General features: G+C 41.9%; 1 pseudogene; it reads left to right on the forward strand.

The window, feature by feature from the left end:
* The first annotated feature begins 4,906 nt into the window (after positions 1-4,906).
* Positions 4,907-14,891, forward strand: LOC117531492 (annotated as a pseudogene).
* Positions 14,892-17,745: the final 2,854 nt, after the last annotated feature.

A 17,745-nucleotide genomic window follows, 5' to 3' on the forward strand; every position in this document is an offset into this window, starting at 1 on the left:
CAGGTGACCCTGAACCATCCCTTAGTTATGCTGCTATAGACTTAGACTGCTGGGGGGTTCCCATGATGCACTGAGTGTTTCTTTCTCTTTTTGCTCTGTATGCACCACTCTGCATTTAATCATTAGTGATTGATCTCTGCTCTTTTCCACAGCATGTCTTTTTCCTGGTTCTCTCCCTCAGCCCCAACCAGTCCCAGCAGAAGACTGCCCCTCCCTGAGCCTGGTTCTGCTGGAGGTTTCTTCCTGTTAAAAGGGAGTTTTTCCTTCCCACTGTCGCCAAGTGCTTGCTCACAGGGGGTCATTTTGACAGTTGGGGTTTTTTCCGTAATATTGTATGGTTTTGCCTTACAATATGAAGCGCCTTGGGGCAACTGTTGTTGTGATTTGGCGCTATATAAATAAAATTGATTTGATTTGAATCATCCGAATGGTTTCCACTTGGCTGTCGCCCAGTTTCTGGCAAAATTTGATGCAGCGCTGCTCCAGTCATTCCGATTTTTTCCTTGAAATGAAACTCCGCCGAGCGCTCTGCACATGTGCTCACACAAAGGCTGGTTACCAGAAATGATGCAATCGACAGGTGTGAAAAAGTTCACACGTGCACGAAGGTTCAAGGTTTGCCCATGCAAGCACACGTGATTCAAATCCATCAGGTTTTTGCAAAAAATCAAAAGGTCCGATACTCTTCTAACAGACCTCATATGTCTGTCACAGTGTTTTTGAGTATGTATTATATGACTCTGATTATGAGGTCATTCATACCAATCAATCATAAACATTTTGTTAATTAATATATGCTTTAGATCAGCCAGCATTTGACCACACTTCAAAATCTATTCACTTCTATATATCTATCCAAGTAATTTCCCACCAAGTTGGAAGGAAATCCGTTCAGCCATTTTTGAGTTATTTTGTCCGCAGACACACACACACAGACAGGACACCAGTGAAAACCATAGAAAGAAACAAGTCAGCACTGCTCTGAGTCAATAAAAATCATCTGCTTCCTAATTGATAAAAGCTGGAAGGGTAGTGGGACAAAACCTACAGTTCAGATATGGTTCGTGTAATTATTGATCTTTATTGTCCTGTGTGATTAGTGGGCATTTGGTGTGTGTGTGTGTGTGTGCTCCTGCTGGTGAAGCCGCTAACATAAGTTGGGCTAAATTGGCACAGCAGAAGGTAGGGGTTAAAGGTCAGACACGTGTATGGAAACAGCTCCTCTCGCCAACTGCAGCATACGGCAGAGATCGAAACAGGCGCCCAGGTGTGCACGATCAGCCTGTCAGTGAGGAGAAGCGTGTCCTCCAGTATGTCTTACTCCCTTTTTTCACATCTTGACATAGAAGACAAAGCTTTTAAAAAGTTAGTGTGATATCATTCTTGCAGGTTTTGAGAGCCACAAACTGAGAAATATTACAACATGAGTGCGGTTGCCATCCTGAACCTGACACAGTTCTGTTGTGTGGTTGATACAGAAAGGTGCAGCGCCCAAGAATGTACCCAGACCTGAGCTTGACTTTTCAAATATGAGAAACACAAAATGAAACAATTGTTTCACAGCATGAATCATGAGCATGATTTGGGTTGAAACACTGAATGGAACTTTAGTGGACAGTTGGATCCAGTAGCTCTGGATCTGCCTCAACAAAACGAACAACTTGTGAGCAAATTGGGAGTTGATTTTGTTTTTTGTTTGTTTTTGGAGAGGAGTTTATGTTCCCAGATTGCCTTAAGGTGCCTTGACACTTGCACGAATTTGATCCGCGCACTGGTATGCGTTTGCCGTGCAGGAGAGTAAATGCATTGTAAACCGTTGTGAACTGTGCGCTGCTTCGTGCAAGTGCGCAAAGACAATTTAGAAATGTTCAAAATCTGTCACTCATTAATTATGTGAACTTCACGTGAACATTGTGCAAACAGTTAAAAAACAGAGTGCGAGTGCGTCAGCGCACTGTATCAGAGTGCAGCTCATCTGAACGATTATAATGAGATGTTAAATCTATTATAAACATACTTCTACAGTTACTCATAAGAAGGAATGAACATGCAACTGTTTTACCAAGCTGTTACAATATAATTACAAATAATTACCTTTTAGACTATTCCAAATGCGGTCTCCACCTCATGAAGCAGAGAGAGAGAGAGAGACTGTAGTTAGAATGGTCCTTTTTGGAGCAAAAGCAATTAGAGCTGTTTTCATCAGCCAGAAACTGAGAGAAAATGATTAATCCATTACAAAATAATTATTTTATATACGCAGCGTCCAGCGGCATCCAGCTGGGAACACAGCGGGTGGGATCGTCACAACAAAGTGCATGGGAGTGCGGAGCCAAAATGTGCACAAGTGTCAAGGCACCTTTCAGAATGCAGGAAAAAGGCTATTCGCCCTGTTGAGATATCCCATAATCCCTTGCGCGCCAGAGAGTTGCTGCGGTCTAAACAACATAGAGAATCCACATGACAACAATTGCACATAAACATTATACTACCAAAATGTACTTTTTTTTTTTTATGCTTTTCATCATGTTAATAAGAAACTGCTGCATGAGACCCTGAAAACTTCCAAATAATCTGTGTCTGCTACATTTAATCTGCGTGGAATTTAATAAACACAAACCAAATTTTAGACATCTTATATACACTCAACAAAAATATAAACGCAACACTTTGGTTTTGCTCCCATTTTGTATGAGATGAACTCAAAGATCTAAAACTTTTTCCACATACACAATATTACCATTTCTCTCAAATACTGTTCACAAACCAGTCTAAATCTGTGATAGTGAGCACTTCTCCTTTGCTGAGATAATCCATCCCACCTCACAGGTGTGCCATATCAAGATGCTGATTAGACACCATGATTAGTGCACAGGTGTGCCTTAGACTGCCCACAATAAAAGGCCACTCTGAAAGGTGCAGTTTTATCACACAGCACAATGCCACAGATGGTGCAAGATTTGAGGGAGCGTGCAATTGGCATACTGACAGCAGGAATGTCAGTTGCTCGTGTATTGAATGTTCATTTCTCTACCATAAGCCGTCTCCAAAGGCGTTTCAGAGAATTTGGCAGTACATCCAACCAGCCTCACAACCGCAGACCACGTGTAACCACACCAGCCCAGGACCTCCACATCCAGCATGTTCACCTCCAAGATCGTCTGAGACCAGCCACTCGGACAGCTGCTGAAACAATCGGTTTGCATAACCAAAGAATTTCTGCACAGACTGTCAGAAACCGTCTCAGGGAAGCTCATCTGCATGCTCGTCGTCCTCATCGGGGTCTCGACCTGACTCCAGTTCGTCATCGTAACTGACTTGAGTGGGCAAATGCTCACATTTGCTGGTGTTTGGCACGTTGGAGAGGTGTTCTCTTCACGGATGAATCCCGGTTCACACTGTTCAGGGCAGATGGCAGACAGCGTGTGTGGCGTCATGTGGGTGAGCGGTTTTCTGATGTCAATGTTGTGGATCGAGTGGCCCATGGTGGCGGTGGGGTTATGGTATGGGCAGGCGTCTGTTATGGATGAAGAACACAGGTGCATTTTATTGATGGCATTTTGAATGTACAGAGATACCGTGATGAGATCCTGAGGCCCATTGTTGTGCCATACATCCAAGAACATCACCTCATGTTGCAGCAGGATAATGCACGGCCCCATGTTGCAAGGATCTGTATACAATTCTTGGAAGCTGAAAATGTCCCAGTTCTTGCATGGCTGGCATACTCACCGGACATGTCACCCATTGAGCATGTTTGGGATGCTCTGGACCGGCGTATACGACAGCGTGTACCAGTTCCTGCCAATATCCAGCAACTTCGCACAGCCATTGAAGAGGAGTGGACCAACATTCCACAGGCCACAATTGACAACCTGATCAACTCTATGCGAAGGAGATGTGTTGCACTGCATGAGGCAAATGTGGTCACACCAGATACTGAATGGTATCCCGCCCCAATAAAACAAAACGCACCCATTTCAGAGTGGCCTTTTATTGTGGGCAGTCTAAGGCACACGTGTGCAGTAATCATGGTGTCTAATCAGCATCTTGATATGGCACAGCTGTGAGGTGGGATGGATTATCTCAGCAAAGGAGAAGTGCTCACTATCACAGATTTAGACTGGTTTGTGAACAATATTTGAGGGAAATGGTGATATTGTGTATGTGGAAAAAAGTTTAGATCTTTGAGTTCATCTCATACAAAATGGGAGCAAAACCAAAAGTGTTGCGTTTATATTTTGTTGAGTGTATATTACTCTGGAACAAAGAGGACAAACAGTGTTGTAAAGGACAATAAGCAGGATGTTACAGAGCAAACTCTCACTTTCCTCCCAGAACGGCATGATCAGGAAGCGAAACGTAGCTCACAGCAGCTCCCATTGAAAATTACGGAGGAACAACCTGAGTTTCTCACACATTTACATAAAGCAAACACAATAACAACATCTATAAACCCAGAGAATATTCACGAGAGTTTAAGGAGGCACAATATACAAAGGGTTTTATGTTGCGATTGTTAATGCTGTTGTCCATGTGCAGCCTGATCAGAGCGTCTCAATGCATTTCTCAATGTTACTGACATCTTGCAGCGCGGCAACCTCTCCGAAGTTTTGCAAGATTTGTTGGATTTGAAACTTCAATAGGGCGAATAGATTTGAAAACTATTCCAGGTGGAGCATGCCTCTGGACTCTCACCCCCCCCCCAAAAAAAAAAATCATCTAAAGCTAGATCCGCCCCTGTAATCGTGGTCCACCCTCACCACCTGTCCCGTTTGTTGTGTGCCAGCTGGTCCTGCTGTTGGGGAGCTGCCATGCTGAGGAGAAGCAGGGACGGCCGAGCTCGGCTTCTGACCTGGAGCGAAAACACCGCAACACACCGATGCCGGTGGCATTGATCCAGAAGATGGACAGAGCAGAATGGGAAAGCCGCATGATGGCACAGGTGAGGTACAGAAGTTCTTATGGAAACAACAACAAAAAAAGGCTGAAAAAACAGAAAGGAAAGAAAAGAACCTGATAGGAGTGTGAACCGTGAAGAATCAGAGTATGACCGGAATCACAAGCGTCAATGCTTGATGTCAGAAGATAAGGATGGAAAAATTTCTAGTTGTCATTAGAAGAGACGAGGCATTCAAAGAGAAACTTTCCAACCTGGGTATCAGAACATTTCCACTGAGGACTGTCCCCTGTTTGTTTTAGACCACTGCAGGAGTTGGGGTATTTTAGGAAGTGGTGCACATGAGTACATCACCAACTACAACAAAGAGGAGTTTGGAGAAGAAAAACCCAGTCTGGTTGGGTGTTAAAGCTGGAGGTGGAGCCAAGAAACTATTTTGCAGTTTAGATAACATGGCCTAGAGGTTAGAGAGATATGAGCTTGTGACCAGATGATTATTGGTTCAGTTCCCCGTCAGACAGGCAAATCTCTAAGGTCTGTTGGGCAATCCCCAAGTTGCAAGTGTGCAGTTGAGCACCTGACGTCAGTGTGTGTGTGAATGTGAGTTATCACTGTAAAGAACTTTGAACATTCGATAGAAATGCACCCATTTACTCAGTAAATCATCTTGCTTCCTTCTACTCCAACATCCTCAGATTACGGCTACAATACAAACTTGAAGGATGTTGTACGTCTTCATCTTTCAATCAGGTTAACAGTGATTCAGAACATGAGGTGGATTACCTGACGAGTTCGCCGTATGTTTCTGGCGTGGCAGATGAGTCTTTCTGCCTTTGCCACCTTCAGGAAGCGCTGAGTCCAGCGGATGGGCTGCTGGGACTTTGACCCCATCAGAGCTGCCTCTTAGTGGGAAGGAAGATCAGGGTGAGAAATGACTACAGCCACTTTATCAATATCCAGCTGAAGTAAATCAGCAATCCAAGGGTTGTTATCTATATAGGCGTACTGTGTTTGTTCTAGCAAACCCACGTTGAGATTTTTTTGTCTTCACAATGTTTATTTGGCGCCACTCTGCAGTAATGATGTGACTGGAGCTGCAAAATGGTAACTGGAGACCTTGGAATCAAAGACCTTCAGTAACAGTGGTACCGATATGATCTCTGAGCCACTACACTGGTCAGAAGTGCTATGATCTTGGAACCGTTGCCATCTCGGAAACTCATGTAGGTAATCCAAAATGAACCACTATGATCTCGGGAACCGCTGCTGTCCCGGGGTTGCGTTGTTCCAAGGTCTCTAACACATTAAGTAAATTCACATGCGTTTCATACACGTTCATCGAGCTTAATAGTTGTTCTTAGCGTGCTAAATTTATTTATTAATGTGGTGTTCCTCATGTAGAAACTGTTCAGTGGTTCAGCCCCCTTCACAACGGGCCTGCGTAGAGTTGCACTGTGCAGCGTATCGAGTACGCAGAAATGACTGCGTCTAGCCTGGAGTGGCTAAAAAGAGCCAGGTACCGCAGGTCTCCTCCCCTACTGTGATTGGTTGAGAGCTCTGAGCTCTGATTGGTGCATAACTTATGATGTCGGGGCTTTCCCCTGTTGAGGGGGAGGGTTAGGAGTCGCACCATCCTCCAACAAGGAGGCCGCCATGTTTTTCTGTTTTTGTCATGTTGTTCTCACGTTCGTAGGCATTGTAAGGTGTGACCAGTGGGAATTCCCACCATATCAGGTTATATAATGGCCACCGAATGCAGGTGTAATGTGCATCGCCTACGCCGGAAGCAGGCTAGACTGTGTCATGAAAAAAATGTTGCGAGCAGGGGAAAGCTTGGCCCACCACTTCTTCTTCTGTGGTTTTGAAGCTTCACTGCCAGCAAAGTCCAGTGGGATGAATAAAATCTACCAATGCAGGTATGCACTGATTAAAAAAAAATAACCTAAAAGGATTTTTTTTTTTTTTCGGATTGGTGTAGGGTAGCATACAGTTGCGTAGGCATTGTGTACAATAGCATAATGTTGCATTGACTAGCATACAGTAGCATTGTGTTGACTAGCATACAGTAGCATTGTGTTGACTAGCATACAGTAGCATTGTGTTGACTAGCATACAGTAGCATTGTGTTGACTAGCATACAGTAGTGCAGACCCGGTGCCAGAAAAAAAAATATTAAGGGGGGTGATGAGTTTATCACAGGGGGCGGGGTTGCCCCCCCCCCCCCAAAAAAAAGTGCGCACCAGAGGGGACGTGCCTCTGCGCATGCGTAATGAATTGGGTGTGCTCCTGGAAAGCTCGTGTATTTAGGCTACACCGTTGTAAGAGACTAAGAGTAAAGAGTGATGACAGTATTTTTTTTTTTATTAGTTTTTGAACGTATAGACCCTCGGTCAAGTGATCTCCTGCATACCACCGAGCCGCTGTTCTGTCGAGATGAGGTGCGTCAAAACATTAACGTGTGACAGGACTGCTCATTTATAGAGCAGTTTTCTGAAGAAAAATCATTGGAAATGTTTTTTTTGTTGTTGTTGTTGTTTGTTACCTCAAAATTTCTGATTATTGTTAAAAAAAAGTTTAGAACTCTTGTAATTAAAATAGCTAAATAAATCAATAAATGGTTCTTTAGAAACCTTTCATCTGTAAATTAAAACCACCTGTTATTTCAGATTAGATAATTTCTTGTTTAACATAAGGAACCTTGGACATTTCTTTTTAGACAAATAAAATAACATGGAAACTTGTACATTTTTTTTTAAGTCTGGTAGATTATTTATATCTCATTTCAACCAGAAAAACAAACACTAAATAAATACAAATGTTTATTATAATTGCAACAGGAAATAATTTAACAATGACTGCAGTGTGATTGTAAAGTAGGATTTCTGTGACATAAACCTCATGATGATTTTTTTTAATGGTCATTTCAACTTGTAATTTCGTCAAAATATGTAATTGCCTTTAATGTTGTTATCAGGACAGAGTTATTTCTAAAATATGAATTTGAACACAATAAGTGGAGAGCTTCTACCTGTGCAAATGTCTTTTGACTTTGATTCGTGGACATTTTTAATGATCCGTTCATTATTGTTAAAATATAAAATGAAACAGCTTTTTAAAAAAATAATAAAATAGTTGCTGTTGAAAGAGCCTTTTATTTAGAAGCAGGTGATGTTCTGCTGGATTCTCAGGACCAGGTGAAGGTCTCTTCTGCAGCTTTGACCTCTGGTGGTGTTGCGGAGACACTTTTTTTTCCTATTTTGAAGAGCAGAGATGTTTTCTTTTCGACTGGACTTCGTGGTGTTCAGCTCATCAATGGAAGTTTGGTTGTCTGCACAGCAAATGTTCCTGATTGGGACAAATAAAAATATTTCTTTAAATATAAAGAAACACTAAACAGTTTATATAAAAAAAAAGGGGGGGAAAAATGGCGGAAAAAAAAAACCCACCTGAAAAATAAGTTATTTAAAGTTGAGCTTTTGTGGTGTCTGAAAAAAGCTGTAGCTTTATTTGGTAAAAAATAAAGACTGAACCATTTAGAAATTAAAGCGTTCACTCAGATCAACTGTGCTAAAAAGCTAAGCTAACGTTAGCTGATCATTAAATCTTCACAGCAGTGCAGAAATGTCACATTTTATTTTTATTTTATCCTCACCTCGATAAAGCTGCAGAACTAACCTCCATTGGGCAAACTGGGACTTCGCATATATCCAAAAAGTGGGAGATTTCGGACTGACTGGGTTTGCTCCATCCCCCCGGCTGCCTGCCTCGGTCTGCCCAGGAATGATGCCTGAAGGCCGGCTTTTCCGTGCGGGTCGGACCGCTGTCGCGGTTCGATCGATATCCCACCAAGTCGTCAGTCCTCCCTCGGTCGGCGTCACTCCGAAAGTAGCTGAAAAAAAACTTCTCCCAACAGGGTGATGGGAGAATCGTTCTACTGCTGTTTTTTAAAGTTTTTTTTGTGGTTCAGGCGACCCAAATTCAAGATGGCGATCGCTGAACTTTTTTCAGGTTGTGGAAACAGCCAGAGTGTGACGTGGCCGCAATCTCTGCCCCCTTGCCGCTTCCAAAGTGACGCGTCTGACGTCACGATGCGTTGGGAAATGCACCGGCCTGCCGTTACGACGCATTGGGAAGTGTTAAAGCGTCGGTGCTGAAGCTTGCAGTGTGAAAGGCCCTTGACACGCTTGAATAAATCGAGCTGCCCTCTGCCGCACTGACAAGCCCCCACCCTCAACCTATCAAATCGCTTGAACACAGACACACGCTTTAGTTAATTAATTTGGTTTATTTGTTAAATACGTGATATTATTGAATAACTAATATTTTGCTATATTTTCCAGTATTTCTTTTTCTTTCTTTTTTATTTTTATTTTTTTGATAACTCTAACATCCGAGGGGGCGAGGTTGATGACGTGAGGGGGCGTCGCCCCCAAACGCCCCCTCGTGGCGCCGGGTCCGCAGTAGCGTGGTGATGCGTCGACTAGCATACAGTAGCGCGGTGATGCGTCGACTAGCATACAGTAGCGTAGTGTTGCATAGCAATGCATCCAGTACTCTACGCCGAATGTCTGCGAAAAAAATTAAACATTTTGAATTTTTTGCATCCTTTTCACATATTGCCAAGTAGGGCTGCATAAACTCAGTGTAGTCAGTATGATGCATTACGCAATTCTGCATTGGCCCGGTGTGAAAGGGGCTTTAGTCTCCATGAGTTAAGAAATTATGTAAAAAGGAAAAAATTCTGCATGGGACTTTAAGACAAGTATGAAGAGTACGTGGTGTTCAGTGTTAGAAATTCCATAAAAAGGAAAAGAAAACTGGAGATTTTTCATAAGTGTTGTGTCGGCTGTAGTGCCCTCCAGTAAAGCACAGTGTGTTTTCTGCGCGGACGTTAAGTGGCTGCTTTTTATAATTATTATTTTTGTGGTGCTGAATGTGTACCAGCGGTGAACCTTTGGCCCCCTGTGGTGACTGCACCTCATGACGGAGAAGCACTTTGAAGCTCGTCGGCTCACAGAGCCACAATACGATGTTAATTTTGAGCGTTTATCCCTTTCCCAGACGTGGCGGCTCCCTTACCAAAAAATAGTACTGATAAGTATATAAAAAGTAAACTAGAAGTATACTTGAAACATACTTGCATATACTACTTTTTGGTAAGGGATTCCAAGATCTCCAGTTGCTTTCGGTGTGCTGTCGCTAAAATTCAATATATGATTCTTGAAGAGAATAACGTGAGGAACACATTTTTAAAACTTAGCACGACAAGACAAATATTATGGGAAATATCGACGAAAACATCAAACGAAATTTCGTGACTATTTACCCCTTTCCTTTAAGAGTATCCCTTAAACAAATATTAAGAGAGACAAAACAAAATTTAGGGACTATTTATAAGCCCACAACATATGATATTAATACATGTGGTAAGTGGTTCTGAGATCACTGGTCATGGAGTCGCGTGGTTGCGAGGTCTCTACAAACCTGCAAAATTATAGACACTGAAGATGGTGAATCCTTAATGCTATAGTGTGTTGGATTTAGTGTCATCTAGTGGTGAAGTTGCAGATTCCATTATGCCTTTGGAGGTTACTTTTTTGTTTCCAGTCACATTTTTTCCTCTTTGTTGGCAAGCTCATTCTAAACTTATAAATGCATTTATTCATTGTTGCAGGTCATTTATACAATGTTGAACAGATGCTTATGAATGCTAAATTTCCGTTTCTGCTAATAAAGAAAAACCCTTCAGTACGTCCAGAAAGTATTCACAGCTTTTTCCCCTCAAAATGTTACTCACAACACCCCATAATGACAACATGAAAAAAGTTTTTTTTAATTATTTATTTATTTATTTATTTGTAAATTTATTAAAAATTAAAAACTAAGAAATCACATGTACAAGGTCTGTTAGAAAAGTATCCGACCTTTTTATTTTTTTCAAAATCCATATGGATTTGAATCATATGTGATTGCATCAGCCAAGCTTGAACCTTCGTGCGCATGCGTGAGTTTTTTCACGCCTGTCGGTTGTGTCATTCGCCTGTGAGCAGGCTTTGTGTGAGCACTGGTCCACCCGTCTCGTCGGATTTTTATTGCGAATAAATTTTTCCAGAAACTGTGAGAGACCTCCAGGTGGACACCGTTCGGAAAATTAATATGGCTTTCAGGGACGATTTTATGGGATTACACAGATTAAGGAGTGATCCAGACGGTTTAAAGACCGCTCCCAGCCCCCATCGACAGGCTGACACCCCGCTGGAACAACCAGATCATTTCCAATGTGAAGGCTTTGTTGATCCGGGACCTCGTCTGACTTTCAAAAAAAGGCTGAAGATGTGGACATCAGCACTTTTTTGGTACATTCCCACCGTACAGGAGGTTTTTTTTTTCATGGAAGAAAAGTGGAGGGACGCGCCACGGAGCCGTTCATTACGCGGGACAAACCACCTCGGTGTTGGTCTCACAGGATGGCTTAAAGTGGATTTCAGATGGATTCCGGTTGCTTTTCAGTCGTGTGATTATCCGATTGTAATTGTGCATGAGCGGACCTGCCCCAACATGTCCTGGAAGGCTTCATCACGGCGTTGCTTTGCGCCATGCAGCTCCACCGCGACGCGCGGAATTCCTACGCACGTCTGTCTCAATGTGCCAAAAAAATGCTGATGTCTACTCTTTTAACAAATCCTGTGCTAGTCAGACGACATACCGGATCAAGACAGCGTCCAGTTTAGAATGAATGGCACATTCCACTGTTACAGGAGTTTTTGTCATGGAAGAGGTCCTTGTCTTTATCACTCATATCTTAAAAATTATCCGCCATTTTAAATGTAACATTCAGATAATCCACGTGAAAGTATATCTCATCAATTTCTTGATGGCATTGTTGTCCGGTGTGGCCTCAGGTTTTGAGTGGGTGTGGGATGAGAACCACAGGTCTATTGGAACCTTCCTCAGCTGTGACAACAGGAAAGTCAGCTTTCACTCGGATTACAGCTGTGGCACAGCGGCTATTCGAGGTACCAAGGAGCTTTCAGATGGTCAACACTTTTGGGAAGTGAAGATGACCTCTCCTGTCTATGGAACTGACATGGTGAGCAGAGAGCGAATCTGAACACCACTAAACCTGACTTAGGACTTGCAGATGTTGAGCTTCATAGCCATTATTATGCTTACTTGTTTTTTCTTTCTTTCTTGGGTTCTGTTTCTTTTTGTACCATATCAACTCAGATGGTGGGAATTGGAAGCTCTGATGTGAACCTGGAGAAATTCAAATACAGCTTTATGAGCCTGCTGGGTCATGATGAGGACAGTTGGGGTCTCTCCTACACAGGTTGGACTTAAATTAAATGAATTAACAGGATACACTTGGGGTGTATAATGTCCAGTCAAGATTCCCCTCATTACTGTGAAATGTTTTGCAAATTTTGCAGCACACACACTCCACATGAAGTACCTACAATGGTACTTTCCACTGCTAAGAATTAGTGAGGTTATAACAGCGGTCAAGAAATGAACATCAACTCATTAATATGCACATTTGTGCAAATGTCATACGTTCACAATCATGTTGCAGTATACACACGCCCACATGAGGTACCCACGGTAGTGTGAATATGAACTTTCCACTGTTGGCACTGCTGAGATACTCCCCAGCCATGATCAACCATTGAAATCTCTCACATTAGTATGCAATATATGCAAAAATCTTAGCCACACTCATGTTGTAACATGCACTCTACATGATTGCATTCATGATGTAAATATGAACTTTCCACTCCTGAGTACTGCGAGTTATCATGAGAACATAGTCATTCAAATGTACATTTATGATGCAAAAATAATAGTAGCAAACACTAATATTGCAACAGGAACATCAAACGAGATACAAACTACAGAGATACAAGTAAAAGCCAATAAATAAAATAAACTCAAAAATGACTACGTATTCCGCCACCTTTTGTGCTTTAATACATGCACACTGTGCAATTTATCCTGTGCAATAATTTTACCATATCTATACATACTTATATTCACTTACATTCTATTTTTCACGTAATCTGTTCACATCAGTATTTATGCACCCACCAGCAAACATCACAATATACTTAGTCACCATTGTTTAAAGTACATGTTTTTCTTTTCTTACATTGTACGACTCTCACTGCTGCAACATGTGATTTTCCCCGCTGTGGGATCAGTATCTTATCTTATAAATAAATAAATAATAAATACAAATCTTTTATATACGTAAGCTTGTGTGCTATTAGTAATATTTCATATCTACCCATACCTTGTTTTCAGGCAACACTGGCCACATGCCATATGGAGTAAGCGGGTATAGAAAATGTAAGGATGGAGTTGCACATGTCCTCACATGGTGTAAATATGAGCTTTTGCCTGAGATTTACTACAAGATCACTGCCCCCTCATTAATATGCAAATTTATGTGCAAATCTCCATCAAAATGTCTTCAAGAGCTACTAAGTGTGTTTAAGATGATGATATTGTGTCCACAGTAAAATAGATGTTGTTTTTCTGCTGAAGAATTGATACAGATGGAGATAGTTTGACTGTAAGTAACTGCTAATTTAATTAAAGATAAATATTGGTTATCTGTTTTAAGTTCTCTTCATCATAAAGGGGACAAGTCTAAATTCTCCTCCAGGTTTGGTCATGGTCTTGTTATAGGAGTACACCTAGACACTTGGCTGGCACTTAACTTTCTACAAGAAATCCGTTGTTTTATAGGTGAGTATTCTCGGTTTTTTAGTTCCATGAATTTAATTGATGACTGATTTGCATCTCATAGGTGTGAAATGTCTTTCTGCTACAAACAGGTGTCGCTGCTACTGGTCTGGAGAACAAGAAGTTCTACCCCATGGTGTGCTCACAGCAGCCGGAGCAGCATGAAGGTGATTCCGCTCCTGTTACACACCAACGACCCTGCAGTATCTTTGCTGTGTCCAAGTCCAACGAGTGTTGCCCCTACTGTCCAGATGTACTCGACGTCTTGAAGCTTCCCCCAGGCCTGCACAACTTCTCCGAGCACGGCTAGGCTGGATCTTCAGTCTCAGCAGCACCAGTGGAGATTTGGAGCACAGCAGGAACATGTCTGAGGATTTGCACGAAGAGACGAGTCTGTCTTTAAGGCCTGTCCCCTGCCCAGAACGCACCCTCAGTGCCTACACCTCCCCAGACCTCTGCCCCTGTCCGTTCCTCGATACAGTCCAACACCAGTGCTGCTGTCAAACCTCAACACAGGTTCAGCCCTGTACCTGCCACTGCCACAGTGACTATGACAGCTGCTCCTCTGAGCCAGAAGACTACCAGTGCAAAAGGTGTCGCTGGATTTGACTCTGTAGTTGTAGACGTAGGGCCCTATCTTGATGAATTTATGTTGCACGGTCTAAAGTGCATTTGGGGTACGTCTAACACAGGGCACCTAATCTGTGTGAAACATAAGGTGCAGGGCGTACAGGGGTTGTCTTCAGTAAATTAATTATAGGTGTGTTCTGAGAATATCCAATCCCAGTCTCTTTCATCCCTCCTCGCTGCACTCTCGCTGGCTCTCCGGAAGCAATAAAATAATTGCAAAAATGCATAACACACAATAATTCTTAAAGTTTTATATTTTCCCCTGTAGTTTTTACTTTTATTTCTTTTTCAGCATATTTTCAGTTCAGTTTGATTAGTTTGGAGGATTGAGTGCTGTGCACATCAGTGTGTGCAAGCAGAGTGTACACACATTGCAAATCCATCGTATCTGAATATTGCACCGTGTTTTCTTTTTTTTTTTTGCTGCCTCCTATTTTGCTCAAGGTCGCCATACCAGGTCAGTTATGGATCCACATGTTGATTTTGAGTTTCAAGTCTGTTGCACTTCCTGATACATCCCCAAATGTATATGGGTGATTCTTTAACTACGGGCACTATTGGCCTTGTAAATGTAATTTCCACCACACCATTGCCTTACAATATAAAGCGCCTTGGGGCAACTGTTTGTTGTGATTTGGCACTATATACATGTGCTCTGATGTCACTGTTTATCTCCATAGAAACTACCCAAACAATCTTTCATACAAACTGTTTAAAGGGACATTACAGTGTTGTGGTGGAAATTATGGCAATAGTGTGGGACAACTACATTTTGTTTAAAAAAAATCACAACAGTTGTATGACACTGAATACCCCAATTATGTTTTGATTATTTTACTGATATTTTATTCAGAGATATTTTAAAACATTAGAAAAAAATGTTTCTTTACCATTCATTTTATCATTGAAGACCAAAAGTCTGGGTGTGGGACAAGCACAAAACGGCAATTATTTGTATATAATGATGCTGAAAAAAGGTGAAAAAGTCATCATAGACTACTAGAACAAATTTCTTAACACACTTTCATTGTAAAGATAACTATAAAAGTGTGAAATTTCCCTTTTTTTCTGTTTTTCATACAGTATGATCAAAGGACATAAGTGCCCGTAGTCTAAGAATCACCCATATGAGAATGTTCTGTGGTGGCCACCTGTTTCAGAGGGAATCAGGCTAGCTTGCATTTGTGCCACCAAATATCGCACCATTTAAATAGGAACTAGAGCACCCCGCTCATACAGCGCAAAACACCGCCAACACTAGTTTCCAATTCCACAAATTTTACCTTCAAAAATTTTCAAGGTCAAAATCCTGACTTTTCATGAGCTAAAATATAAAATATAGATCAAAAGGGCTTTTCAATGTTAAAATCAAATATCCACTAATTCCACAATATGGATCAGATGCAGATCAGACTTAGTCTATTCATTGTGAGTGCCAGTTTGAACCTCACTGTCACAAATGAGTGACTGAGGCACATTGGATTGAGATATAATGCAAAATGTACATCAAATGGGCTTTTCAATATTGAATTCAAAGTCCACAGAATACACAATCTGGATCAGATCAGGATCAAACTTTGTCAGGCGATAGTGAGTGCCAGTCTGCACCTCACTTTCAAATATAAAAGTGGTTGGGGCATGTTTGTTTAAGATATAATGTAAAATATACATTAAATGGGATTTTCAATGTTAAATTTAAATGGCCACAAAATCTGTAATCCGGATCAGATCCGTATCAAACTTTGTCAGTCTATAAAGGATACCATCCTACATAGCACTGCTATGTAGGATGGTACAACTATGAAAGAAATTTGATCTTTTTTGACAGTGTTAGGAATTTTTGACAATTCCTTCAATGTTAAAGGTAGGGATTTTTCCTGACTTTGCCCTTCGACCTTGAAAAATGATTCACTTCTTGCCCATCAGGATATGAATCTTCAGTAAATATTTTATAATGATATATGAAAAATTGTAGACTCCAGGCTGTTCACAAACAAACAGGGGTGAAAACATAACCTCTGCCCAACTTCATTGTTGGCTGTATTTAAAAAAAAAAATACCAGTTTAGACCAGGTTTTGGTAGTCACAACCAGTTTTGCTCTGCCTCATGATACAAAATTCTCCAGCAGTGCCCCTGGCCCACACCTTATTTCAAGACCAACACACTCCACCCTCTGGTGGTTTGTGCTGGGCGCAAGATAGGGCCCTTTGTGTTTAACCTGCAGCTATACTTTGCAATTATCATCACTACCTCAGGATGGTAACTGTGCAGAATGCTCAGGATTTAGCTGATATTTCATCAACATTTGCTTCTTTTAAGATCAAGCAAATCTTTGTTCTTAAATTAATGATTTGCCTTAAAGAAATGTAACGAAAAGCTGCATCACTACATAGTGTACATAAGGTACAGTCTACACTCAACAAAAATATAAACGCAACACTTTTGGTTTTGCTCCCATTTTGTATGAGATGAACTCAAAGATCTAAAACTTATTCCACATACACAATATCACCATTTCTCTCAAATATTGTTCACAAACCAGTCTAAATCTGTGATAGTGAGCACTTCTCCTTTGCTGAGATAATCCATCCCACCTCACAGGTGTGCCATATCAAGATGCTGATTAGACACCATGATTAGTGCACAGGTGTGCCTTAGACTGCCCACAATAAAAGGCCACTCTGAAAGGTGCAGTTTTATCACACAGCACAATGCCACAGATGTCGCAAGATTTGAGGGAGCGTGCAATTGGCATGCTGACAGCAGGAATGTCAACCAGAGCTGTTGCTCGTGTATTGAATGTTCATTTCTCTACCATAAGCCGTCTCCAAAGGCATTTCAGAGAATTTTGCAGTACATCCAACCAGCCTCACAACTCCAGACCACGTGTAACCACACCAGCCCAGGACCTCCACATCCAGCATGTTCACCTCCAAGATCGTCTGAGACCAGCTACTCGGACAGCTGCTGAAACAATCGGTTTGCATAACCAAAGAATTTCTGCACAAACTGTCAGAAACCGTCTCAGGGAAGCTCATCTGCATGCTCGTCGTCCTCATCGGGGTCTCGACCTGATTCCAGTTCGTCGTCGTAACCGACTTGAGTGGGCAAATGCTCACATTCGCTGGCGTTTCGCACGTTGGAGAGGTGTTCTCTTCACGGATGAATCCCGGTTCACTGTTCAGGGCAGATGGCAGACAGCGTGTGTGGCGTCATGTGGGTGAGCGGTTTTCTGATGTCAATGTTGTGGATCGAGTGGCCCATGGTGGTGGTGGGGTTATGGTATGGGCAGGCGTCTGTTATGGACGAAGAACACAGGTGCATTTTATTGATGGCATTTTGAATGCACAGAGATACCGTGATGAGATCCTGAGGCCCATTGTTGTGCCATACATCCAAGAACATCACCTCATGTTGCAGCAGGATAATGCACGGCCCCATGTTGCAAGGATCTGTACACAATTCTTGG

Source organism: Thalassophryne amazonica, chromosome 18, assembly GCF_902500255.1.
Source record: "Thalassophryne amazonica chromosome 18, fThaAma1.1, whole genome shotgun sequence".
Lineage (NCBI taxonomy): Eukaryota > Metazoa > Chordata > Actinopteri > Batrachoidiformes > Batrachoididae > Thalassophryne > Thalassophryne amazonica.